We start from the raw sequence: 27,728 nt of genomic DNA, 5'->3' as shown, positions 1-27,728 counted from the left end.
TGGCTCAGACAGTAAAGCATCTGCCTATAATGTGGGAGGCCCAGGTTTGATCCCTGTGTCAGGAAGTTCCCCTGGAGAAGGAATGGCAACCCACTCCAGTATTCTTGCCTGGAAAATCCCATGGACAAAGGAGCCTCACAGGCTATAGTCCACGGAGTCACAAACAGCTAGACATACCTGAGTGAAAGACCAATTACTATGACTAGGACTTCCAACTAGAAATGGGCCCATAGAAATGAAAGCTCAGAGTCCTAACCACTGGACTGCCAGGAAATTCCCAGGAAAAGGTCTTTAAGACCTTTTTGTTACTTCTGTACTCTGACACCATCTCTTAGTCAATCACAATGTGGTTTGGAAATCTCCTTTTTATTAAAGTTTTTAAAAAGGGAGTACTCTTTCTCAATTTATAGATAGAAGCAACAGCAAGAGAAGGGACCCTTGACAATATGAAATGAAACAATTAATTCTTTCAATATTTCTCAGTCTCTGTATCTGCTCTAAGTAAAGAAAAGCGAGCAATGACTGTACAGATGAAACTGAACATTCAGATGCTTTGTACACATGAAGAAGCATACCTAATTCATATATAGCAAATGTTAACTTACCATACCAAATGAAAATAATAATAGTCAAATGATCAATTTTGTTATGCACATTTTACAATTTAAACAGAGACTTCCCTGGTGGTCCGGTGGTTAAGAATCTATCTTGCAATGCAAGGGACACAGGTTCAATTCCTGTTCAGGGAGCAGCTGAATCTGTGAGCCACAACTACTTCGTCTATACACTCCAGAGCCCATACCACAACTTGAGAGCCGTGTGCGCCTCTACTGAAACCCCCATGCTCTGGGGCCCACGCTCCCCAAGTAGAGAATGTCTGTGTGCCACAACGAAAGGCCTTGTGTGCCACACCTAGGACTCAACATAGCCAAATAAATAAATATTTTTAAAATAAAATAAAATCCAAATAAATTTATCCATCAGGAATTACAAGCCCTCCATGTATCCAATTCACCTTTTTCTACACTTCCTTCTTTCCTGTGGTATTAAAAAAATCTGTGTTATTGTATTAAACTTATCTCCTGGAGTAGAAAATAGCAACTCACTCCAGTGTTTCTACCTGGAAAATTCTACCTGGAAAATGGACAGAGGAGCCTGTACAGTCCATGGGGTCAGAGAGTTGGACATGACTGAACATGCGCGTGCACACACACACACAAAATGCTAAAATATCTTCCACGTGGCTAACTTTCCCAATGATTGCTGTCTTATTTCCTGCACAAACTTCTTGAAAAACATTCTATTTTATTCTCCATGCTTCTTTGTATTTTGTAAAACCATTTGCTTAACCTCTTATAACTCATCTTGGTCTATTCAATCTGTTCTCGCAGATCAAGAATCTCATACTAATTACTATGTTACTTTATTATATAATTAACCTAATAATTATTAATTATTAGGTTATGTTTATACCTTAGATAGGTTATTGAATTTAATTAATCTTAATGCCCTTCTAGGGTATTAAAATCCATAATCTTTCTAAGCATCTCATCCTTCTTCATACTTTTCTTATTCTTCCTTTATTGATTCTTTTTTACACCAATATTTACAATAAGCATTTCTAAAAGTTCTGTGCTTTACCTTTTTCTCTCTGCTAGGATACTAGAAATGTTATCTACTTCCACAGCTTAAGCTCCATGTGAATTACTCCAAAGTTTGTATCTTTGGGCCCTAAATTACCATTTTTCTAAATTTTAGTCTCGTATTTCCACATTTAGGGAGAAACACTGAAAGTTCTACCTGTACTTCCAAAATCAAAATAGGTCTAACAGAATTCATGTTACAGTCCCATCTGCTTGCCCCATAATAACCAGTCTTTCTTTGTGGTTTCCTTACTTTTCTTATGCTACTCAAAATCCTACATTCATATACATGATTTCTCTCTTCCATATGCCCTGTCAAACTTGCCTTTTAAATCTATACTGCTCAATGAACTCACAAACCACCAACATCCACTCCCACCCCCAACTCAGGTAATCATTATTTCACTTTTGTAGCACTTATCACAGAGAAGGCAATGGCAACCCACTCCAGTGCTCTTGCCTGGAAAATCCCATGGACGGAGGAGCCTGGTAGGCTGCAGTCCATGGGGTCGCTAAGAGTCGGACACGACTGAGCGACTTCACTTTCACTTTTCACTTTCATGCATTGGAGGAGGAAATGGCAACCCACTCCAGTGTTCTTGCCTGGAGAATCCTGGAGACGGGGGAGCCTGGTGGGCTGCTGTCTATGGGGTCGCACAGAGTCGGACACGACTGAAGTGACTTAGCAGCACTTATCACAGTGATGAGTGCTGTTAAACACCTAACTTGCCTGCTACACTACGAGCCCCGTATAACAAACAAGTTATACCCAGGCACGGAATATCTGGACCCTGTTAATGGTATAACTAGGGTAGACCATGTAAATCAACACACAAAACAGTAAAAAAAAAAAGGCATAAAAATAGTTCAGCAAATACACAATGTTGTCTGTCAATTATATCTAAATAAAGCTGGAGGGAAATATTTGGGCATTAAATTCTTTATAAGAAGCTTGAACCAAGATATATATTGGTTTATACATACATGTATATAATATATGTATGTTAATAGTTATACACTATAACTACAGTGCTTAGAGAAATGATTGCTACATACTAAGTACATACCATATATTGGTTTAATAAATCACTTAAGAGGTAAAATGTTCACTTTTTCAACTTCTCTTCACTATTTACTGCAAACTTACTTTTAGCAACAATCATAGACGGAAAATGGCCTCTAACCATCCAGCAATGACCTCTTAACTGCTAAATTCGAAAAGCTCTCAGTTTTTAATTAACCTCTCTAAAAATCTTTAAATACCACTGACCCCTCCTCTCTCCTTCATGAAGCTGTGTTAAAATATGTGGTAAACATAATCCTAAGTATCAATCTTAAAACAAAGCTTACAATTTCCTTCCTATGTCCACCCTAGAAGAACTAAATGATTTTAAAATGTAACCAATATTCAGATCTTCCTTCTATATTTAACTACTGAAAAAATAATTGATAAAGATGTAAAACTCATACTTACCTTGAAATAAGAGCTCCCATTTCAGTGTTTTAGAAAAATAGACGGTATTACTTGTTTTTTTGAAAGTGAAGTTTTCATGGAAGACTTTTTCAGATTAGAAGATACACTACAGAAAAAAGGGTAAAGATAAAAAATATTAATACCTAAATGGACTAAATTAAAAATAATAATATCATTTATATAACATAATTGCTTATAACTCCGTAATTGCTTATAACTCCGTAATTTTAAATATGGGAAAAACAAAGAAAACACATAAACCACAATATTTAACAAAATGTTAGAGCTGAAAGGGAATTAAGTTCATATCCTATTCACCTATCTGATCTCTTATGTAGATCACCTCCTACTTCTTGAAACCTCTTTTCTGTAATATACTAGTTATCTTTCTACTTCCCAAGCCACCCCTCCATCTACGTCATAAGTGGCTAACCACGAGTAGCTTTCCCCTTACTTCTTTAATGTAATCTTTGACACACACAAAATATATGGAAAGATGAATGTAAGCAAGCATAAAATGAACACAGTAAATTGTAAATCACCACGTCACATAAGAACACCAATAACATAATCTAAGTGCTTCTGTCCTCCTAACCTTCATCCTAATTATGTATTATCCCATCATTTTTTAAAATATAACACTGTCACATATGCATATGTCCTTAAATAGTATTTTGTTTAGGTATGTGTCCTCCCCCAACCCATCATCATTTTTTCAGCTTGATAAACTGGTATGCTGAATGAAATATTTGGGGATGTGAATTTTTTCACGTAATATTTTTCTATGTTTTATCCATGTTACATTTTCACTGCCTTATATGGTATTCCATAATATAAATATGCCACAATCTATTTATGTATTCTGTTGACAAACATATGTATGCCTTACTTTTTTGCTTTTATCAACATTACTATTCAAGTCGCCAGGTATATTTTTACAAGACTGTCTTTGGGATATGCAAAGTGGGAAACTGGTGGGTCACAGGGCATCCAAATTCTCATCTATCAAAAATGCCCAAGTGCCTTCAACTGGATCACCTTACCAATTCACCAGCAGCATATGAAGATGTCCTCTCCAATACTAGGTAAAATCAAATTTTATAATTTGTAGCAGTCAGTCCAGTCAGTCAGTTCAGTTGCTCAGTCATGTCCAACTCTTTGCACCCCATAAACCGCAGCACGCCACGCCTTCTTGTCCATCACCAACTCCCAGAGTCCACCCAAACCCATGTCCATCAGGTCAGTGATACAATCCAACAGTCTCATCCTCTGTTGTCCCCTTATCCTCCTGCCCTCAATCTTTCCCAGCATCAGGGTCTTTTCGAATGTGTCAGCTCTTCGAATCAGGTGGCCAAAGTATTGGAGTTTCACCTTCAACATCAGTCCTTCCAATGAACATGCAGGACTGATCTCCGTTAGGATGGACTCGTTGGATCTCCTTGCAGTCCAAGGGACTCTCAAGAGTCTTCTCCAACACCACAGTTCAAAAGCATCAATTCTTTGGCACTCAGCTTTCTTCACAGTCCAACTCTCGCATCCATGCATGACCACTGGAAAAACTATAGCCTTGACTAGACGGACCTTTGTTGACAAAGTAATGTCTCTGCTTTTTAATATGCTGTCTAGGTTGGTCATAAATAACTCTCCTTCCAAGGAGCAATCGTCTTTTAATTTCATGGCTACAATCACCATCTACAGTAATTTTGGAGCCCAGAAAAATAAAGTCAGCCATTGTTTCCACTGTTTCCCCATCTATCTGCCATGAAGTGATGGGACCAGAGGCCATGATCTTCGTTTTCTGAATGTTAGCAGGAATCAAAGGAGAGCATAACTGTTGCTATTAAACTTGAAAATCTTCATTTGAAAACTTCAAAACAAAATTTGGCTAGGAAGCAAATAATTTAATTCCAGTCTTGGTTTCTTTGCTTTTGAAATAAGGTCAATGATATGCTTTCTAAAAGGAAAGGAATGTTATAATTTTAGAGTAATGTCAACATATATCAAACTGCTTACTTTCCCAAAAGTAAGGGAATTAGTCAACTCAAAAATTACCAACATGCTGGTGCAGGATGTTGACAGTGAGGGAGGCTATGTGGCCGGGTGAGGGGGAGGGGGGCGGGGGAAGGTTGCATATATGGGAACTATGCACTTCCCATTCAATTTTACTGTAAAACTAAAACTGCTCTTTAACACAAACCAAAAAAAAAAAAAAAAAAGTCTATTTAAAAGGGAAAAGAGAAAAGGAAAGCAAAAAGTAATAAATAATTTAATACAGGCTATAAATGAATGTAAGTATACTGCTTACTCTTGTTCAACAGTCAATTACTCTGACTTACTCAAACACAGAATTAAATACAATTTATTCTTAAAGTTCCTAGTATCCTTTAGATTTAAACAATGTTATTAATAACCTAACACATGAAGATCCACTCAAAACTTTATTGTCAAAACAGAACTTACTAAGAGAACTTCTAACCTTTAACCCTAACCATAACCCTAACCCTAAATTTTAAAGGGGTGTGGGTGGGGGGAAGAATTTCAAAAGCTCATCCAAAAGCACTGAGAACGGCACATGATGATACCAAAACCCCCACACAGAGCACCACAACTAGAGAAGCCTGCAAGACCCAATGACACCCAGCACAGTCAAAATTTAAAAAAAAAAAAAAAAAAAATCTACATTCCAACATAAAAAAGAAACAAACTCACATATACAAACTAACGATGGGGGGGTGGTGACTGCCGCAGGGGATAAAGAAATACAAACTACTGTTATGTGGAAGACCCCCAGAAGGGGGAAGATCCCCAAGAGAAGGTAATGGCAACCCACTCCCCCATATTCTTGCCTGGAGAATTCCATGAACAGAGGAGCATGGAGATCTCTAGTCCATAGAGTTGCAAAGAATCGGACACAATTGAGTAACACACACACACACACACACACACACACACACACAAAGAGTTGGAAACATCTAATACACACCAATAGGAGCTACTCTACGTTCAAGGTCAGGAGGGACGGCAGTGAGGAGATACCCCTCGTCCAAGGTAAGGAGCAGCAGCTGCGCTTTGCTGGAGCAGCCATGAAGAGATACTCCACGTCCAAGGTAAGAGAAACTCAAGTAAGATGGTAGGTGTTGCAAGAGGGCATCAGAGGGCAGACACACTGAAACCATACTCACAGAAAACTAGTCAATCTAATAACACTAGGACCACAGCCTTGTCTAACTCAATGAAACTAAGCCATGCCCGTGGAGCCACCCAAGATGGGCGGGTCATGGTGGAGAGGTCTGACAGAATGTGGTCCACTGGAGAAGGGAATGGCAAACCACTTCCGTATTCTTGCCTTGAGAACCCCATGAACATATGAAAAGGCAAAATGATAGGATACTGAAAGAGGAACTCCTCAGGTCAGTGAGTGCCCAATATGCAACTGGAGATCAGTGGAGAAATAACTCCAGAAAGAACGAAAGGATGGAGCCAAAACAAAAACAATACCCAGTTGTGGATGTGACTGGTGATAGAAGCAAGGTTTGATGCATAGGAACCTGGAATGTTAAGTCCATGAATCAAGGCAAATTGGAAGTGGTCAAACAGGAGATGGCAAGAGTGAACATCGACATTCTAGGAATCAGCGAACTAAAATGGACTGGAACGGGTGAATTTAACTCAGATGACCATTATTATCTACTACTGCGGGCAGGAATCCCTCAGAAGAAATGGAGTAGCCATCATGGTCAACAAGAGAGTCCAAAATGTAGTACTTGGATGCAATCTCAAAAACGACAGAATGATCTCTGTTTCCAAGGCAAACCATTCAATATCACAGTAATCCAAGTCTATTTCCCAACCAGTAATGCTGAAGAAGCTGAAGTTGAACAGTTCTATGAAGACCTACAAGACCTTCTAGAACTAACACCCAAAAAAGATGTCCTTTTCATTACAGGGGACTGGAATGCAAAAGTAGGAAGTCAAGAAACACCTGGAATAACAGGCAAATTTGGCCTTGGAATAAAGAATGAAGCAGGGCAAAGGCTAATAGAATTTTCCCAAGAGAATGCACTGGTCATAGCAAACACTCTCTTCCAACAACACAAGAGAAGACTCTATACATGGACATCACCAGATGGTCAACACCGAAATCAGATTGATTATATTCTTTGCAGCCAAAGATGGAGAAGCTCTATACAGTCAGCAAAAACAAGACCAGGAGCTGACTGTGGCTCAGATCATGAACTCCTTATTGCCAAATTCAGACTTAAATTGAAGAAAGTAGGGAAAACCACGAGACCATTCAGGTATGACCTAAATCAAATCCCTTATGATTATACAGTGGAAATGAGAAATAGATTTAAGGGACTAGATCTAATAGATAGAGTGCCTGATGAACTATGGACGGCTGCAAAGAATATAATCAATCTGATTTCGGAGGTTCGTCAAGGCTGTGGTTTTTCCAGTGGTCATGTATGGATGCGAGAGTTGGACTGTGAAGAAGGCTGAGTGCCGAAGAATTGATGCTTTTGAACTGTGGTGTTGGAGAAGACTCTTGAGAGTCCCTTGGACTGCAAGGAGATCCCACCAGTCCATTCTGAAGGAGATCAGCCCTGGGATTTCTTTGGAAGGAATGATGCTAAAGCTGAAACTCCAGTACTTTGGCCACCTCATGCGAAGAGTTAACTCACTGGAAAAGACTCTGATGCTGGGAGGGATTGGGGGCAGGAGGAAAAGGGGACGACAGAGGATGAGATGGCATCACCGACTCGATGGACGTGAGTTTGAGTGAACTCCGGGAGATGGTAATGGACAGGGAGGCCTGGCGTGCTGCGATTCATGGGTCGCAGAGTCCGACACGACTGAGAGACTGAACTGAACTGAACACACACAGGAAGTTAGGCATGAACAACAGAGAAGTAGCCTATTGAAAAGGATGCAAGCTGATCTCTAAACCCCACCTAAGACACGCCCAGGAGAGCTCACAGATATGCTACAAAAAATAACCACAGAGATCATTCCAAGTCCTGCCCATGCGCCCCAGGCACAATGTGGATACAAACTAGCCAAAGGGGCTTCTCCAACTCCGACACAAGAGCCACTGATGCAAAGCTGTGTCCTCAAGTAACCTTACGCAGCCAGGAACCCATTATGGGTTCATAAATATTCTACACATACATACAACTGATTATAACAGACTGAATTATCGGAAAGACATAGCAGAGCTTGTTGTTATGTCACATGCAACTGTCAATCAAAACAGTCCACGCCCAACTAGATGAACATGTAACAGCCCAATTTGGCTGGGTCCCAGACATAACCCCTTCCCTGACTGGCCTTGAACGTACACCCAATTTGCATTCCCTTTCCTGACTGGTGGCGGGTACAAGCCCTATTTTGCACAGGGTAGAACCAAGAAGAAGTACAAAAAGAAAGCCAAGAGGGATTGCTGCTTCTCCTTCAGGGTTTCAGGTCTCCCAAGTCTCCGGTGTTTACTATCCACTGTCTCCTTAATAAAATTCTGTCTGCCTGAGCTGTAACCAGTCTGTTGTTTCAAATTCTTGCTACAATAAGACAAGAGCTGAGAAATCCTGCTTGCTTGAGCTATAGTAATTATAATTAGTCTTTGATGCAAAATCTTTGTTATGACGACACAAAAACTCAGGGAGAGAAATAAACTGACCTGTTGCTCAGACTAAGCGTCTGTCTACAATATGGGAGACCCGGGTTCAATCCCTGGGTCGGAAGTTCCCTGGAGAAGGACATCGAAATCCACTCCAGTACTATTGCCTGGAAAATCCCATGGACAGAGGAGCCTGGTAGGCTACAGTCCATGGGGTCACAAAGAGTCGGACACGACTGAGCGATCTTCACCGTTGCTATTATACATAAAATAAATAAGCTACAAGGATATACTGTACAGCACAGGGAGTTTAGTCAATATTTTACAAGAACTATAAATGGAGTATAAATGATAAAATATTTGAATCATTATGTTGTACATATACCTGCAAACTAATACAAACTAATATTTTAGACTGACTATCTCAATAAAATAAACCAATAAACAATGTTGATATTTTAAAAATAACTCTGTGGGAGAGGGAGGGGGGGATGATTTGAGAGAATGGCATTAAAACATGTATAATATCATATAAGAAATGAATCACCAGTCCAGGTTCGATGCAGGATACAGGAAGCTTGGGGCTGGTACACTGGGATGACCCAGAGGGATGGTATGGGGAGGGAGCTGGTAGGGGGGTTCAGGATGGGGAACACGTGTACACCCGTGGCAGATGCATGTTGATGTATGGCAAAACCAATACAATATTGTAAAGTAAAAAAATAAATAAATAAATTAAAAAAAATAAAGTTAGTTATTAACTTTGGAAAAAAATAAAAATAACAATTCTTAAAATACTTATTTTTGGCTGCACTGGATCTTCATTGCTGTGTGCAGGCTTTCTCTAGTTGTGGAGAGCTGGGACTACTCTTTGCTGCAATGCACAGGCTCCTCATTGCATTGGCTTCTCTTGTTGAGGAGCAGAGGCTCTAGGCACTCAGGCTTCAGTAGTTTGGCTTAGTTGCTTTTTGACATGGGTAATCTACCTGGACCCGTGATCAAACCTATGTCCCCCACATTAGCAGGGGGATTCTTAACCACAAGATCACCAGGGAAGTCCATAAAAATGATAAAATTAAAAATTAAATTCTAAAAATCACTTCATGGTGGAGGTGCTCATCTCTCTCCTTTCCCTACTGGACCAAGAGCATTCCTCACATACTACCAAAAAGTCCTAGCCCTACATCAAAGGAATGTAATCTCTATTCTAACACTTATTTTTATAAAATGCAATTAGAACACTCAGAATATTCTTTGAGGGAATTCCCTGGTGGTCCAGTGGTTGCTGCTGCTGCTAAGTTACTTCAGTCGTGTCCGACTCTGTGCGACCCCATAGACAGCAGCCCACGAGGCTCCCCCATCCCTGGGATTCTCCAGGCAAGAACTTAGGACTCTGCATTTCCACTGCAGAAGGCACAGAATCAATTCTAGTGAGAGATCACGTGGGAGCTGGTATCCCACATGCTGAGTGGTCCAGCTCTCCTCCCAAAAAGAGTTTCTTTGATACCCATAAAATCGAATACTTCTTGATTATCCAAGAAATAATCAGATTAAGACTATTAGTGTATGAGTTTGTTAGTCTTTCTTTTTACAGATGGAGATTATATATTCTGGCTTTTTAAAAAATACAGTTTCTGAATGGACCAATACAGTCAGTAAATATAAAGGGGGAAATTGGCAATTTTATTAGTACTCTGGAAAATAAAAATTAAAACCACAATAAGATACCATGTGTGTACCCATCAGAATGGGTAAAAATTAAAGAAAATAATAATACCCAGGCTTGTTGAAAGTGTACAGCAACGGAAATCTACATTACTTTATGACATAGAAATTCCACCCTAGATATAAATCCAAAAGAAATGTGTATACATTTCATCAAAAGATATTTACTAGAATGCTCACTGCAGCATTATTTCAGACTACCCAAAAAGTACAAATGTAAAACAGAATGGATAAATGATATATTAGCATAGTATAATACTATGTTGCAATGAAAATGAATTAAGTACCTTAGAGATAATTAAATATGGTCTGACACATGAAAAATATGCAAGATGCTAAGCAAAAAAAAATGTACAGATAGTTGCTGTAATGTGTTTTGGGCAGAGGGATAAAGATGTAATCTATATTCATATTCTCTTTGGGCTTCCCTGGTGGCTCAGATGGTGAAGAATCTGCCTGCAGTGCAGAAGACCTGGGTTCAATCCCTGGGTCAGGAAGACCCCCTAGAGAAGGGAATGACAACCCACTCCAGTACAGAGGAGCCTGGCAGCCCAAACTCCATGGAACTCCAAAGAGTTAGACATGACTGAGTGTCACGACTGAGCAATTACCACTACCACCACAGTAAAAGACAATGGAAGATTATACAGAAACTAGTAATATTAGTTTCCTAGGTAGAGTCAGATGTTAGGCAATTGGGGTAGACATGAACTGGACAGTTCATGTAGAAGTGGGAGACTTTACTTTTTTTATACTTTTAATCTTTGAACCACAGGAATCTATTACATATTACAAATATAAATAATTCAGAAAAAGGATTCAAAGACCACAGATGTATATGTTTTAAATCTATTCAGATATGAGTATCTGAATTACAAAAAGATATTTCAGCAATAAAAATGATTTGCAAACTCCTCAATAAAATAAAAATCATAAGTGATTCAAACATACACAAATAGTGGGAATCACTCTTAGACACTGTAGGAATGAGAACATATTTTTGTTCATTTTACTAAGCCACATGGAACAACTCACAATGACACTTAACAAGGATAAATGTTACAAATATATTGGAGTTTTCTCTTTTTTAGAAGAGGGAGATCAACTTAAACAAAAAATATCAGTTCCAGAAGCTGGAAGTCTGAAATTAGGCTGCCATCATGGTCAGGTTCTAGCTGAGGGACCTATTCATGGTTTACAGATCACCATCTTCTCATTGTATCTTCATATGGCGCACAACAGAAGAGAAGCGGCAAGCTCTCTCAACTCTCTTTTTATAAGGACACTAATGCCGTAATGGAGCTTCCCGGTAGCTCAGATGGTCACGAATCTGCCTGCAACACGGGAGACCCGAGTTCAATCCCTGCATCAGGAAGATCCCCTGGAGAAGGAAATGGCAACCCACTCTAGTATTCTTGCCTGGAGAATTCCATGGACAGAGGAGCCTCGCAGGCTATATAGTCCATGGGGTCCATAGAGAGTCAGATCTGATTGACAGACTAACACACACTTTTAATGCCATAATGAGAGCTCTAACTTATGATCTGATTATCTTCTAAAGGCCCCCACCTTTTAATACCATCACAATCGGAATTAAAGTAACAACATCACCATTGTTTCAATGCTGAGCATTTTCACATGTACTATTTCAGAGAATCCTCATAGAAAGCCTCTCATGTAACTGAAGTAGGGATCATTATAGTCACTGAGTTCATGTGATCTCAAAGTCATCCAGCTGGGGCAAGGCAGTATGAGAATCCTAATTTGGGCTCCTGGTTTCTGACCATTCCCCTCCCCATCATTATGGCCTCGATCATGAAAAAAGTGGTTCCTTTTGAAAATAATGCCATTCTCAAATGTAAAGTATTTCCGTTTTCCCTTCCCTGGTGGCACTGACATATTGGTTTGTTTTGTTTGTTTACAGTATTAGTTTCGGGTGTCACCAGCATATTGTTAAATAAAAGACATCAGATACAAAGGTACCCCTACTGCATGATTCATGTACAAAACATTCAAAAAATGGGCAAAACTGATTCTAGGGTGTTAGCTTTCAGAATAGTGACTTCTTTGGGAAAGAAACAAGCAGAAGTAAGTGGGCTGGGAGGTGGCACACAAGTGGGCTCTTGGCAATGTTCTACTTCTTGGTGGTGGTTACATGGATCTATTTACTTTGAGATAAAATCATGATATTATACATTGATGATTTTTTGCCATTTACTGTATGAGTTAGACTTCACTGAAAAAAAAATTAAAAGGAGGAAAAAAACAGTGAACCACTATATTACATGTTAGACAGAAAAAAGATCTGACAGTATCAACTTATTTGAGATTATGTGAAACAACCAAAACATTTTACCTTCCTGTTGACAGTGTAAATTAGTATGAACTCTAAGGAAAACAATCTGACATTATCTAATGTATTTCATCATTTTTAAGATGAAGTGTTTTCTGCATTTGAACACCTCTGACACAGAATGCATCTTACAGTCACTACCAGGTAGCAGGAATGCCTCCTGTGAACCTGGTTCTTCTTCCTGATGGCCCAATGAGACAACTACAACCCTTTAACATTTCAGTGCACAAATCACGGAAAGACCATCCGAAAAGGAAAAAAAACCATCTTGGCTGTTGTCTGAAACTTTTGTTGACATCTTCTGGTAAAAAAATCACCAAAAAAAATCCAGATTGTCAGAGGCTTATAAAAATCAAACCTTACTACATGCTTAAGATTTATACACTCTGCTGTACCTGTTAAACTTGAATGAGGAAAAAAAAATGTATAAATGTATAAAACAATTTCTGCTTCAAAACCCCTAAAATAGTTAAAGTCACAGAAAAAAGCAGGGGGAAAAGGGAGGAGTCTTGAAACTATGGACAGACTCTTAACCTCACTCATTAGAAAAATGCAAATTAAGACTATACTTAGACCCAATTTTCAACCTCTTTGTCATGGTACATTGATGGCAAGGCTGTGAGTAAATACACATCACCCACCTTAAGAACAGAACAGTAAGTATGTAAATTATGTGATGGATATTTTAAAGAACCTTATTGTGGTAAATCTTTTGCAATATATACCTATATCAAATTATCACACTGCACACCTTGAATTCAAACATGTTTTATGTCAATTAAATCTCAATAAAGCTGGGGAAGGAGGAAAGAAACACAAATTATCCCTTTTCACTGGTGGGAGAGTCAGGGTGCAAACATAAGGGCAACCTAGCAATATCTATAAAAATTACAAAGGTATATGGCCGTTTATTAGTAATACCACATCTGAATTCATTCCATAATTATTTACTTGCATACAGGCAAAATGCCAGATGTACAAGGTACTTCATTGTAACACTGTTACAAAAATGAAAAAACAGAAACAAGTCAACAGAGAACTGGTTAAATAAATTATCAAAGGGAAATCGTACAAAACAAAAACTATATACTGGAAAATGAAACAAAACTACTCTACAGGAAGATCTTCTGTAAAGATCTCCATTGTTAAGTAAAAAACACAACATACAAAGGGAAGGGTCGTTTGTTAAGTAAAAAACACAAAGTACAAAGGAAAGGGTAAGAAGACCAATCTGCAGATCAATAGGTGTAACACCGTACTTTTGGAATCGGTGACCTTTTTGGATAGACAGGAAAAAGTGTCTCTATTTTTATTGCCTTTATTTATATATAGAAATTCTAGAAGACTACACTGCTAACTGATTAAGTCACTTCAGTCGTATCCGACTCTGTGCGACCCCATAGACGGAAGCCCACCAGGCTCCCCCGCCCTGGGATTCTCCAGGCAAGAACACTGGAGTGGGTTGCCATTTCCTTCTCCAATGCATGAAAGTGAAAAGTGAAAGGGAATTTGCTCAGTCGTGTCTGACTCTTAGCGACCCCATGGACTGCAGCCTACCAGGCTCCTCCATCCATGGGATTTTCCAGGCAAGAGTACTGGAGTGGGCTGCCATTGCCTTCTCCAAGAAGACCACATTAAAGGCTAATAAACAAGTTTTCCTGGAAAGAGGGAGTTTTGGAGGAATGTCATAAATAGGAACAGGGTGGCTGAGGGCTAGCGGCGGAATAGTTTGTATATTGGAAATGTTTTTTAAGATCATGGGAAAACCAATATATATAGATTGGTGGTGGTGGTGATGTGGTCAATAAGCTATGTCCAACTCTGTGACCCCATGGACCACAGCCCGCCAGGCTCCTCTGTCCATGCGAATTTCCAGGCAAGAATACTGGGGTGGGTTTCTATTTCCTTCTCCAGGGCATCTTCGTGACTCAGTGATAGAAACTGAGTCTCGTGTATCTCCTGCACTGGCAGGCAATTCTTCGCCTGGGGGCCCAGTCTATACATAGATTATACATACTATATATACTAAGTCGCTTCAGTCGTGTCCAACTCTGTGCAACCCCATAGATGGCAGCCCACCAGGCTCCCCCGTCCCTGGGATTCTCCATGTAAGAGCACTGGAGTGGGTTGCCATTTCCTTCTCCAATGCATGAAAGTGAAAAGTGAAAGTGAAGTCGCTCTGTCCTGTCCGACTCTTCGCGACCCCATAGACTGCAGATTAGTAAATTAATAAACCAAATTAGGGTCCAAATACTACCACCATACACATATGATGACAGAAACTATTCTTTTACAGTATCTGTAACTGAGGCAACAGCAGTATCCATCTCACTGAAGTCTTGTAGTGTGAGCACATCTACCTGGCTTGTCATCATCTCTAACACTAGCCTCCTTAAGAAAGTACATTTTCTCCCAAAATTCCACTTTGCTTCTCTCGGAGTCGGGTCAACCTCCTCTCCTCTAGTTACATAAAACCTCAAGACTCTTCTGAACAAAAGACTCACTGAAACGGTCTTGCACTCCCACTTATAGGCCCAAGGGCTAGTCATTTCTACTCACCATTAATTCACCCTAACAACTAAATTATGGTCTAATAAATAAAGGGACATACAAAAGGGAGCATTTAGAGTTCTATTTCCCAGATGGTAGAGTGGTTAACAATCCACCTGCCCATGCAGTCAACTCAAGAGACTCAGGTTCAATCCCCGAGTCAGGAAGATTCACTGGAGTCAGAAATGGCAACCCACTCCTTGGGTATTCTTGCTTGGAAAATTCCATGGAGAGAGAAGCCTGGTGGGCTACAGTTCCTGGGGTTGCAGAGTCAAACATGACTGAACACACACACACACACACACACACACACCAATGTTAGGTAGCTGGAATATAAAAAGAAGTCCAAGATGGGCATGGCTAGAAGAACCACTGAGAGGGCACGCAAAAGAAAAGAAAAAAAAAAAAAAAAGCCCAGGAAAGAGGAGGCTGAGGACCAGAATGAGAACCTCTGGCAGGAAAACATGCCCCCTTCCCTGATTGGCCTTGAGTGTATGCCCATTTTGTTGGCAAGTACAAGCCTTATTTTGCATAGGGCTGAGCAATCAGGCTCCAGGGGGAGGAGACAGTATAGAAAGGAAAGCCAGGAGGGATTGGGGCACTCCTTCAGAGGCCTGCCTGCGCTCACATTTCTAGGGTTCACTGCCTGCACCCTGCTTGAGCTGTAACAGAGCTGTAACTAGTCTGTCGTTACAAAAACTGCCTGCTTAATAAAATCCTGCCTGTTTGAGCTGTAAGTATTCTTATCTCAGAACTAAGGGACACCAATAGTATCTCCTCCTTAAACTAAAACAATGAGATAACCCCTATTTTGAACTGTCCTCCACAGTGCATCTCTCATTTACCTAAAATACAAGACATAATTTGACTAAATTCTGGTAACAACAAGATTAAGTATGAGAGTTTGGAGTATAAACCTCTGGTGCTGGTGCAGATGGTGCCCATTCCATCACCCTGTCCAGCAGGCCAGATCCTATACACCCGCCCCAGGTCAGTGACATTCTCTCTAGAGCCCTTTCTGAGCCCCCAAGGCTCACTCCCATGGGATCCTGCTGTGGCTTCTATTTCATTTATCACAGTGCATTACAAATAACTACTTTGCTTATATCCCTTGCAGGACAAGTAGAGAGTAACATTCAAATTTACAATCCAAGTACCTGCAAAATGACTGATTACATCAGGTAATAAAAAAATGTTCACTTAGTGAATTAAACTGCACATGTAGCTAAACTCCCATTTAATGTTCTGCTTCACTCCAAAGGCATTTTACTTCATTCCATCCCTGTTTTGAAGAAAACAGCAACTCCAATAACACTTTTTCTTACTGAAATATCATCAGTATCTTAGATATAAGGCTTCTATAGACATAAAGCTGATGAAAATATTTAGAAAACATGTCACTCACTTCAGAAGTGTTACATAAAACTATGTAAAAATTAAGTATGTCTATTAAACAGTAATAAAATAAAGTGACTTCCCCAGCAGTCCAGTGGTTAATAATCTGAGCTTCCATTACTGGGGGGCAGGGGAGAGTGTGTTCATTTGATTCCTGGTCAGAGAACTAAGATCCTGCTTGCCCCATGGCCAAAATAATAAAAGTAATTATTATCATTATTAGTATCCCAAATGCTCTGCAGAGTGGCAAAAAAATATAATGAAGTAAAAAATAGCTGATGGTACAGTGCTAAATTTTCACAACCTTTTGTTCTTCTCTTATTTTAAAGAAATTATAATATATAATGATAACAAAAAATAAGTACATACAACATTTTGCAAGAAGGTAGAGAGGGTTATAGGAACCAAGCATTTCTCCCAGAGTCTCAAACACTAACTTATACAAGCATTCCCACATGGGCTATTCCATGTGACCCAAGGAAAAGGACAGAGAAGAGAACAATTAACTACTCACATACACCAAAGAACTGTGTGACAAGTGTTTACAATTCAAGATGAGATTTCAAATTTTATCAAACACTGGTAAAAACTGGGAAACAAGGAGAAATGCAAACTTGAAAGATGCCTTTTAAATATATCTTAGTTAACCAAATTAACATAAAAATAGTCATTTCTCTGTACTTGGATTTTAGGCTTTTTTTCCTTTAGCAATAGATCCTGTAAATCACATTATATCAGTTCATGGGCATATTCCTCATTCTTTTTTTCAACATCTGGATATACCAATGGTATAAACATTCTGTGGATATACCACTGTTAGGCGGCTCAGTGGTAAAGAATCTGCCTACCAATGGAGTAGACACGGGATTAATCCATGGGTCGGGAGATCTCCTGGTGTAGGAATGGCAATCCACTCGAGTATTCTTGCCTGGAGAATTCCATGGGCAGGGGAGCCTGGTGGGCTTCAGTCCATGGGGTCACAAAACAGTTGGACATGACTTAGCCACTAAACAACAACAGATTGTTTCCAATATTTTTACAATGTAAACTACTGATATCCTCCTGTCTGCTCCCCTGTCAAACAACATCTCAGAGGAAAGGACAACAAAAAAAAGGGGCTTTGAGCTCAAAACATACCAAATTCAACCAACACTCCCAATGTCCCTGGCCCAGCCTCAGTCTAAGCCATTATCAGCATTTATGGGCTATTCTGCTTTGCTGGAGCAGCCATGAAGAGATACCCCACATCCAAGGTAAGAGAAACCCAAGTAAGACGGCAGGCACTGAGAGAGGGCATCAGAGGGCAGACAAACTGAAACTACAATAACAGACAACAGGCCAATCTGATCACACGGACCACAGCCTTGTCTAACTCAGTGAAGCTAAATCATGGGGTAGGGGGCCACCCAAGACAGATGAGTCATGGTGGAGAGGTCTGACAGAATGTGGTCCACTGGAGAAGGGAATGGCAAATCATTTCAGTATTCTTGCCTTGAGAACCCCATGAACAGTATGAAAAGGCAAAAAGATAGGATACTGAAAGAGGAACTCCCCAGGTCAGTAGGTACCCAATATGCTACTGGAGATCAGTGGAGAAATAACTCCAGAAAGAATGAAGGGATGGAGTCAAAGCAAAAACACCACCCAGTTGTGGATGGGACTGGTGATAGAAGCAAGGTCCGATGCTGTAAAGAGCAATATTGCATAGGAACCTGGAATGTCAGGTCCATGAATCAAGGCAAATTGGAAGTGGTCAAACAGGAAATGACAAGAGTGAACATCGACATTCAAGGAATCAGCAAACTAAGATGGATGAGAATTGGTGAATTTAATTCAGATGATCATTATATCTACTACTGTGATCAGGAATCTCTTAAAAGAAATGGAGTAGCCATCATAGTCGACAAGAGAGTCCAAAATGCAGTACTTGGATGCAATCTCAAAAACAACACAATGATCTCTGTTTGTTTCCAAGGCAAACCATTCAATATCACAGTAATCCAAGTCTATGTCCCGACCAGTAATGCTGAAGAAGCTGAAGTTGAACAGTTCTATGAAGACCTATAAGACCTTCTAGAACTAACACCCAAAAAAGATGTCCTTTTCATTACAGGGGACTGGAATGCAAAAGTAGGAAGTCAACAAACACCTGGAGTAACAGGCAAATTTGGCCTTGGAGTACAGAATGAAGAACAGCAAAGGCTAATAGAGTTCTGCCAAGAGAACACACTGGTCATAGCAAAAACCCTCTTCCAACAACACAAGAGAAGACTCTACACATGGACATCACCAGATGGTCAACACCAAAATCAGACAGATTATATTCTTTGCAGCCAAAGATGGAGAAGCTCTATACAGTCAGCAAAAACAAAACCGGGAGCTGACTATGGCTCAGATCAGGAACTCCTTATTGCCAAATTCAGACTGAAATTGAAGAAAGTAGGGAAAACCACTAGACCATTCAGGTATGACCTAAATCAAATCCCTTATGACTATACACTGGAAGTGAGAAATAGATTTAAGGGACTAGATCTGATAGACAGAGTGCCAGATGAACTATGGACGGAGGTTCATGACATCCTACAGGAGACAAGGATCAAGACCATCCCAATGGAAAAGAAATTCAAAAAAGCAAAATGGCTGTCTGGGGAGGCCTTACAAATAGCTGTGAAAAGAAGAGAAGTGAAAAGCAAAGGAGAAAAGGAAAGATATCAACATCTGAATGCAGAGTTCCAAAGAATAGCAAGGAGAGATAAGAAAGCCTTCCTCAGCGATCAATGCAAGGAAATAGAGGAAAACAACAGAATGGGAAAGACTAGAGAGCTCTTCAAGAAAATCAGAGATACCAAGGGAACATTTCATGCAAAAACGGGCTCGATAATGGACAGAAATGGTATGGACCTAACAGAAGCAGAAGATATTAAGAAGAGGTGGCAAGAATACACAGAAGAACTGTACAAAAAAGATCTCCACAACCCAGATGATCACAATGGTGTGATCACTGACCTAGAGCCAGACATCCTGGAATGTGAAGTCAAGTGGGCCTTAGAAAGCATCACTATGAACAAAGCTAGTGGAGGTGATGGAATTCCAGTGGAGCTATTTCAAATCCTGAAAGATGATGCTGTGAAAGTGCTGCACTCAATATGCCAGCAAATTTGGAAAACTCAGCAGTGGCCACAGGACTGGAAAAGGTCAGTTTCCATTCCAATACCAAAGAAAGGCAATGCCAAAGAAAGCTCAAATTACCACACAATTGCACTCACTCATATGCTAGTAAAGTAATGCTCAAAATTCTTCAAGCCAGGCTTCAGCAATATGTGAACCGTGAACTTCCAGATGTTCAAGTTGGTTTTAGAAAAGGCAGAGGAACCAGAGATCAAATTGGCAAAATCCACTGGATCATGGAAAAAGCAAGAGAGTTCCAGAAAAACATCTATTTCTGCTTTATTGACTATGCCAAAGCCCTTGACTGTGTGGATCACAACGAACAGTGGAAAATTCTGAAAGAGATGGGAATACCAGACCACCTGACCTGCCTCTTGGGAAACCTATATGCAGGTCAGAAAGCAAGAGTTAAAAAACTGGACATGGAACAACATACTGGTTCCAAATAGGAAAAGGAGTATGTCAAGGCTACATATTTTCATTTATTTAACTTCTATGCAGAGTACATCATGAGAAACGCTGGGCTGGAAGAAGCACAAGCTGGAATCAAGATTGCTTAGAGATACATCAATAACCTCAGATACGCAGATGACACCACCCTTATGGCAGAAAGGAAAGAGGAACTAAAAAGCCTCTTGATGAAAGTGAAAGAGGAGAGTGAAAAAGTTGGCTTAAAGCTCAACATTCAGAAAACGAAGATCATGGCATCTGGTCCCATCACTTCATGGGAAATAGATGGGGAAACAGTGGAAACAGTGTCAGACTTTATTTTGGGGGGCTCCAAAATCACTGCAGATGGTGACTGCAGCCATGAAATTAAAAGACGCTTACTCCTTGGAAGGAAAGTTATGACCAACCTAGACAGCATATTCAAAAGCAGAGACATTACTTTGCCAACAAAGGTCCATCTAGTCAAGGCTATGGTTTTTCCTGTGGTCATGTATGGATGTGAGAGTTGGACTGTAAAGAAAGCTGAGCGCCGAAGAATTGATGCTTTTGAAGTGTGGTGTTGGAGAAGACTCTTGAGAGTCCCTTGGACTGCAAGGAGATCCAACCAGTACATCCAAAAGGAGATCAGTCCTGAGTGTTCATTGGAAGGACTGATGCTAAAGCTGAAACTCCAATACTTTGGCCACCTCGTGCTAAGAGCTGACTCATTGGAAAAGACCCTGATGCTGGGAGGGATTGAGGGCAGGAAAAGAAGGGGACGAGAGAAGATGAGATGGCTGGATGGCATCACCAACTCGATGGACATGAGTTTGGGTAAACTCCAGGAGATGGTGATGGACAGGGAGGCCTGGCGTGCTGCGATTCATGGGGTCGCAAAGAGTCAGACACGACTAAGTGAGTGAACTGAACTGAACAACACAAAATCAAAAACACAATCTTTCTAACCTCCTTAGATTTAAAAATATATCTACAGTAAAATAGCTTCCAATATCTGATATCTGAAGAAGTACCTGTGCCAGAGAGAAATTCTTTTGCAGTAAAGCCTGGAACAGGGTTAGGGTGGATGTCAGGCTAACCAAGTAATTAGAAAAGCTCTTGCAACAATTCTCAGGCGTGAGAAGGGTAAATTCAATGAAGAGCTTCCCTATGTGCCCTAGGGAATCCATTGCAGCCTGCACACCCTAGAGCTGGTAGCCTCCTTCTCTAGGTCCCTATTACTCAACTAAAATAAAGCTCTAAAATGCAGAGGTTCCCTGCCACAGTTTTCATGAAATCTCTAACTTGTGTGCCTAGGAAATCCCGAACCTCTCTGAAGAACAATCTGGCATTCCCAAGGTCTGAATTTTAACCAGAGTCAGCTCATTAGTATTCCACATCGTATTAGCAAAGCATTCAATTACTGTTAGATCACTTAACAACAAATGGGTTAACACTGTTATCACATTTTCTAGATAAAGAAATAACAGAAATAACCTGACAAATTATTTGACCTCTTGAAAAGAAAAAGCCCTGTGAATATTTTAGAAAACAGCCATTAAAATAATTTCCCAGTTCCTATTATGTTTTATAAAAGTAGATTACTTAAACTTTCAGTAGTTAAAATCACAACATATTTTTCATTGGCACCACAACCTGTAAATATGGCCACCACACAAAGACATTCACTTTGGCATACCCTTAGAACAAGGTTCACAGAACTATATTAATGGCATAGTTTAAAAAACAGGCTTTTCTGGGAATTCCCTGGCCGTCCAGTGGTTAGGACTCAGCAGATTCACTCCCAGGGCCAAGGTTCAATCCCTGGTCTGGGAACCAGGATCCTGAAAGCCATGGGTTGTGATTTAAAAAAAAAAAAACAGGCTTTTCTTCTAAAGGGTAGAGATGTTCACTAAAATTATCCATAATGTTCACTAAAATTTTACTACATTCTCACTTTTGTTTTTTATGTCAACTATTCAAAAAGCCTTATATGGTCTTTAAGTGTTTATTACTCTCATGAACTTTTAAGAACATCTCTATAAAATCAGCTAAAGTCTGGTCATTGAATGCATGATATACAATTCCTTAAGAATTCTTAAGTTCTGTAATTTCTTTCCCAGCATACTTTAAGCATCAGCCTTTAGAAAACTCAGTAAGTATTAAAATCAGCATTATGAAGTCAACTTTCCATTTCAAAAGGATTCTTCCCCTTATAAACAGAACCAGAATTTCCTTAACATAGGCAGGGCAATAGTTTCTATACAGACTAACAGACAGGTATGTTAACACACAATTATAAGCACATCAATGGTTTGCTTATAAAATCTTCAGTTATTTTTGAGACTTGAAAAAAAACATTCAGAAGAAACATCACTATCACATTCACTAAGTCAGTCACATGATACCTTATGTTATGTGGTCACCAGAATGAAGCATCCCAGGAATGACTGAGTTGACATATTACATTAAGTAGAGGTACACTGGCAGGGGTTGGGGGGGCAGAGGGGGGTGGCATTCCTTAAATCCTTTTCCTCCTTCCCTTATCAGATAAGATTATCTCCACTTGTCTCTGGCACTAGCTCCCTTTCTGCCTAACAATCTAGATTTTGTCCCATCCCTCAATTAAGAAAATTTAATCACCAAATCCTTCAAGACTTAATTCAAGTCTGACTTCCAGGACGCAGTCCCTTACTAGTCCAGCTCACACTGACTTCTGACTCCTTAGAATTTTAGGGTTTTTTAAAACACAATTACATACATTACACTGTACATTGCTGGCATATTGAGTGCAGCCCTTTAATGGCATCATCTTTTAGGACTTGAAATAGCTCAGCTGGAATTCCATCACCTACACCAGCTTTGTTCATAGTCATCCTTCCTAAGGCCCCCTTGAGTTCACACTCCAGGATGCCTGGCTCTAGGAGAGTGATCACACCATCTAGTGTGATGGGTGGTTATCTGGGTCATTAAGATCTTTTTTGTAAGTTCTTCTCTGTATTCCTGCCACCTCTTCCTCGTATCTTCTGCTTCTGTTAGGTCCATACCATTTCTGTCCTTTATTGTGCCCATTTTTGCATGAAATGTTCCCTTGGTATCTCTAATTTTCTTGAAGAGATCTCTAGTCTTTCCCTTTCTATTGCTTTCCTCTATTTTTTTGCATTGAGCACTTAAGAAGGCTTTCTTATCTCTCCTTGCTATTCTTTGGAACTTTGCATTCAGATGGATATATTTCTCCTTTTCTTATGGATATATTTCCCTTTGCCTTTCGCTTCTCTTCTTTTCTCAGCTATTTGCAAGGCCTCCTCAGACAACCATTTTGCCTTTTTGCATTTCTTTTTATTGGGGATGGTTTTGATCACTGCCTCCTGTACAGTGTTACATAGTTCTTCAGGCACTCTCTCTATCAAATCTAATCCCTTGAACCTGTTTGTCCTTTACACTGTCTAATCACAATCATAATTTAGGTACTGAATGGTGGAGTAGAAGGATGTGCACTCATCTTCTCCTGCAAGAACTCCAAAATTGCAACTAACCACTGAACAACCATCTACAGGAAAACATTGGATCCCATCAAAAAAAGATGCCCCAGGTCCAAGGGCAAAAGAGAAGCCCCAACAAGATGGCAGGAGAGGTGAAATCACGTTTACAATCAAACCCCAAACCCACCAGACACTCGGAGGGTTCAAACAAAACCTTGTCTGCACGAGGACCAAGGGACCCCACAAGAGACTGAGGCAGATCTGCCTTTGAGTGTCTGAGTGTCTCCTGCGGATGCACGGACAGGGGCTCTGGCTACAGCAGACCTGGGAGGTGTGGTATGTGACATAAGCCCTTTTGAAGGAGGCAGCCATTGTCACCATTACCCTATCATAGTTTGGCCAGGCCAAACTACAAGGAGGGAACACAGCCCCACCCATCAACAGAAAATTGGATTAAAGATTACTGAACCCTGACCATCAAAGCAAGACCCAGATTCCCTCACAGCCAGTCCCTCCCATTAGGAGCTTCCGGAAGCCTCTTATCCTTATCTATCAGAGGACAGACAGAATGAAAACCACAATCACAGAAAACTCCCCAAACTGATCACATGGATCACCTCCTTGTCTAACTCAATGAAACAGTGTGCCATGCCATGCAGGGCCACCCAAGACGGACGGGTCACAGTGGAGCTCTGATGAAATGCACTCCACTGGAGAAGGGAATGGCAAACCACTTCGGTATTCTTGCCGTGAGAAATCCATGAACAGCATAAAAAGGCAAAAAGATATGATACTGAAAGACTGCTAAGAAAACCAAAAGCCAGATTTCTAACCACCGCAGTGGGGCAGCTAAGCAACAAGACGCTAGAATGATTTAGAGTTGGAAACATCAGTAAAAACTCATGTTTAATTTAATAATGGGTTGAGATGGTTAAAATAATAAACCCTTATTAAATTTTTTAATTTTTAAATAAAGAAATAAATAAAAAATACAGGACTTCCCTGGTGGTGCAGTGGTTAAGACTCCACACTTCCAATGCAGGAGGCAAGGGTTTGATCCCTAGTTGGGAAACTAATAAATATCCTGCATGCTTCACAGCACAACCAAAAAATTTTAAAACTCAAGAACAAAATAACAGAAATATCTATTTAGAAATTATTTATTCACAGGTTCATATACTTGAGTATTTTCTTGCTTTGTCAGCCAAGAAGGCCTAGGGGCAGTGATAACCAGTAATAATAAGTACACTTAATCAGATCAGATCAGATCAGTCGCTCAGTCATGTCTGACTCTTTGCGACCCCATGAATCGCAGCACGCCAGGCCTCCCTGTCCATCACCAACTCCCGGAGTTCACTCAGACTCACGCCCATCGAGTCAGTGATGCCATCCAGCCATTTCATCCTCCGTCATCCCCTTCTCCTCTTGCCCCCAATCCCTCCCAGCATCAGGGTCTTTTCCAATGAGTCAACTCTTCACATGAGGTGGCCAAGTACTGGAGTTTCAGCTTTAGCATCAGTCCTTCCAAAGAAATCCCAGGGCTGATCTCCTTCAGAATGGACTGGTTGGATCTCCTTGCAGTCCAAGGGACTCTCAAGAGTCTTCTCCAACACCACACTTCAAAAGCATCAATTCTTCGGCGCTCAGCCTTCTTCACAGTCCAACTCTCACATCCATACATGACCACAGGAAAAACCATAGCCTTGACTAGACGGACCTTTGTTGGCAAAGTAATGTCTCTGCTTTTCAATATGCTGTCTAGGTTGGTCATAACTTTCCTTCCAAGGAGTAAGCTCTTTTAATTTCATGGCTGCAGTCACCATCTGCAGTGATTTTGGAGCCCCCAAAAATAAAGCCTGACACTGTTTCCCCCTCTATTTCCCATGAAGTGGTGGGACCAGATGCCATGATCTTCGTTTTCTGAATGTTGAGCTTTAAGCCAACTTTTTCACTCTCCACTTTCACTTTCATCAAGAGACTTTTTAGTTCCTCTTCACTTTCTGCCATAAGGGTGGTGTCATCTGCATATCTGAGGTTATTGATATTTCTACCGGCAATCTTGATTCCAACTTGTGTTTCTTCCAGTCCAGCGTTTCTCATGATGTACTCTGCATATAAGTTAAATAAACAGGGTGACAATATACAGCCTTGACGAACTCCTTTTCCTATTTGGAACCAGTCTGTTGTTCCATGTCCAGTTCTAACTGTTGCTTCCTGACCTGCATACCAATTTCTCAAGAGGCAGATCAGGTGTTCTGGTATTCCCAGCTCTTTCAGAATTTTCCAGTTTATTGTGATGCACACAGTCAAAGGCTTTGGCATAGTCAATAAAGCAGAAATAGATGCTTTTCTGGAACTCTCTTGCTTTTTCCATGATCCAGCGGATGTTGGCAATTTGATCTCTGGTTCCTCTGCATTTTCTAAAACCAGCTTGAACATCAGTCAGTTCACGGTTCACATATTGCTGAAGCCTGGCTTGGAGAATTTTGAGCATTACTTTACTAGCGTGTGAGATGAGTGCAATTGTGCAGTAGTTTGAGACACATCTTAGTTTCTAAATACCAGCCTCCAAAAAAAGGAACCAAGGTCCCTTGGAGAAAGGACTGGTCCTAGGAGTGTAGCAGAAAATAAACACGATAAGCCCTGAGCATCTTGTGGTACAAGAAAGTAAGAAAGTGCTAAAACAACAACAATGTCAAAAGGAAATAGGAGTCAACCAAAAAATTCCCAGTAGCCAAGCTGGAACATTTTGAACAACACAATAAAGCAAGTAGTACTGGATTATAACCTAAACTATAAAATAAATATCCACAAATCCATAATAATATAAATGACCAAATAAGCAAATAAATGGGGGTGGGGAAGGAGACATATATACCATGAGGAAGAATTTATGTACAATCAGCCCACTCCTCAAAGAGATGGAGCACAGCTCCCCTCTCCTTAAGAGTGGGCCACACCCAGTTCTTTCATTCAAAGCATATAATCTTTCATTCAAAGCGTATACTCGTTCATTCAAAGAGTATAACATGAAAAGAGGAAGAAAACAACTTTACAAGGGAGAAACCTGACAAGCACCTTCTCAGCCAGGTGATCACCAGCCACATCAACAAGTCATGTTGAGTGACACAGCACATAGCAGGCGGAGAGCACGTGCGCGCCCTCTCTCTTTCCTTTCTTGACTCCATCTTCGGGGTACTGGCAGTGCTGTCCACAATCTAGTCACCAACATGCTCAGAGCCAGGAGCTACACACTCTCAAGGTGACCGGCCAGGAGATGGTCGCTCAGATCAAGGCTCATGTAGCCTCGTTGGAGGGCATTGCTCCCTCCAGAAGATCAAGTCCTGCTCCTGGCAGGCACACCCCTAGAGGATGAGGTTACCCTGGGCCAGTGTGAGGTGGAGGCTCTGAGCACTCTGGAAGTAGTTGGCCGCATGCTTGGAGGTAAAGTCCATGGTTCCCTGGACTGTGCTGGCAAAGTAAGAGGTCAGACTCCCAAGGTGGACAAATGAGAGAAAAAGAAGATGGGGCCAGGCCAAGAGGTGTACTTACTACAACCCATGCTTTGTCAAAGTTGTGCCCACCTTTGGCAAGAAGAGCCCCAGTGCCAACTCTTAAGTCCTCTGTAATCTTGGCTTTCTCTAATAAAGCCACTTCGCCCAATCAAAAAAAAAAAAAATCCAAACAATGCATGTTGACAGTATGTGATGAAAATGGCACTGTATCTCTGAAGTCTTCCTCCCAAAATTTCATAACACTAGTCTAATCATAAAAAAATCAGAGAAATCCAATTAAAGGATACCATGGCAAAAATACCTGATCCGTATTCCTCAGAACTATCAACGTTTTCAAATATAAAGAACATCTGAGAAACTGTCAGCTAAAAGAAAGGAAAGGA

The 27,728-nt window shown here is 40.5% G+C and overlaps 1 protein-coding gene and 1 pseudogene across 2 annotated transcripts in view; one reads left to right on the top strand and one right to left on the bottom strand.

Moving 5' to 3' along the window:
* The window catches only part of PIK3CB (phosphatidylinositol-4,5-bisphosphate 3-kinase catalytic subunit beta), a 180,187-nt gene that overhangs the window by 127,071 nt on the left and 25,388 nt on the right, over positions 1-27,728 (bottom strand). For both annotated transcript variants that reach the window (XM_019961790.2, XM_070794147.1), the window contains exon 2: positions 3,118-3,223. The gene's annotated coding sequence lies outside the window, so the exon portion shown is untranslated. The remainder of the gene's footprint in view (positions 1-3,117; positions 3,224-27,728) is intronic.
* Positions 17,984-27,448, top strand: LOC139182480 (ubiquitin-like FUBI-ribosomal protein eS30 fusion protein; annotated as a pseudogene).

This window comes from Bos indicus, chromosome 1, assembly GCF_029378745.1.
Source record: "Bos indicus isolate NIAB-ARS_2022 breed Sahiwal x Tharparkar chromosome 1, NIAB-ARS_B.indTharparkar_mat_pri_1.0, whole genome shotgun sequence".
NCBI classification, from domain to species: Eukaryota; Metazoa; Chordata; class Mammalia; order Artiodactyla; family Bovidae; genus Bos; species Bos indicus.
This window is presented reverse-complemented; position numbering and strand designations above follow the sequence as displayed.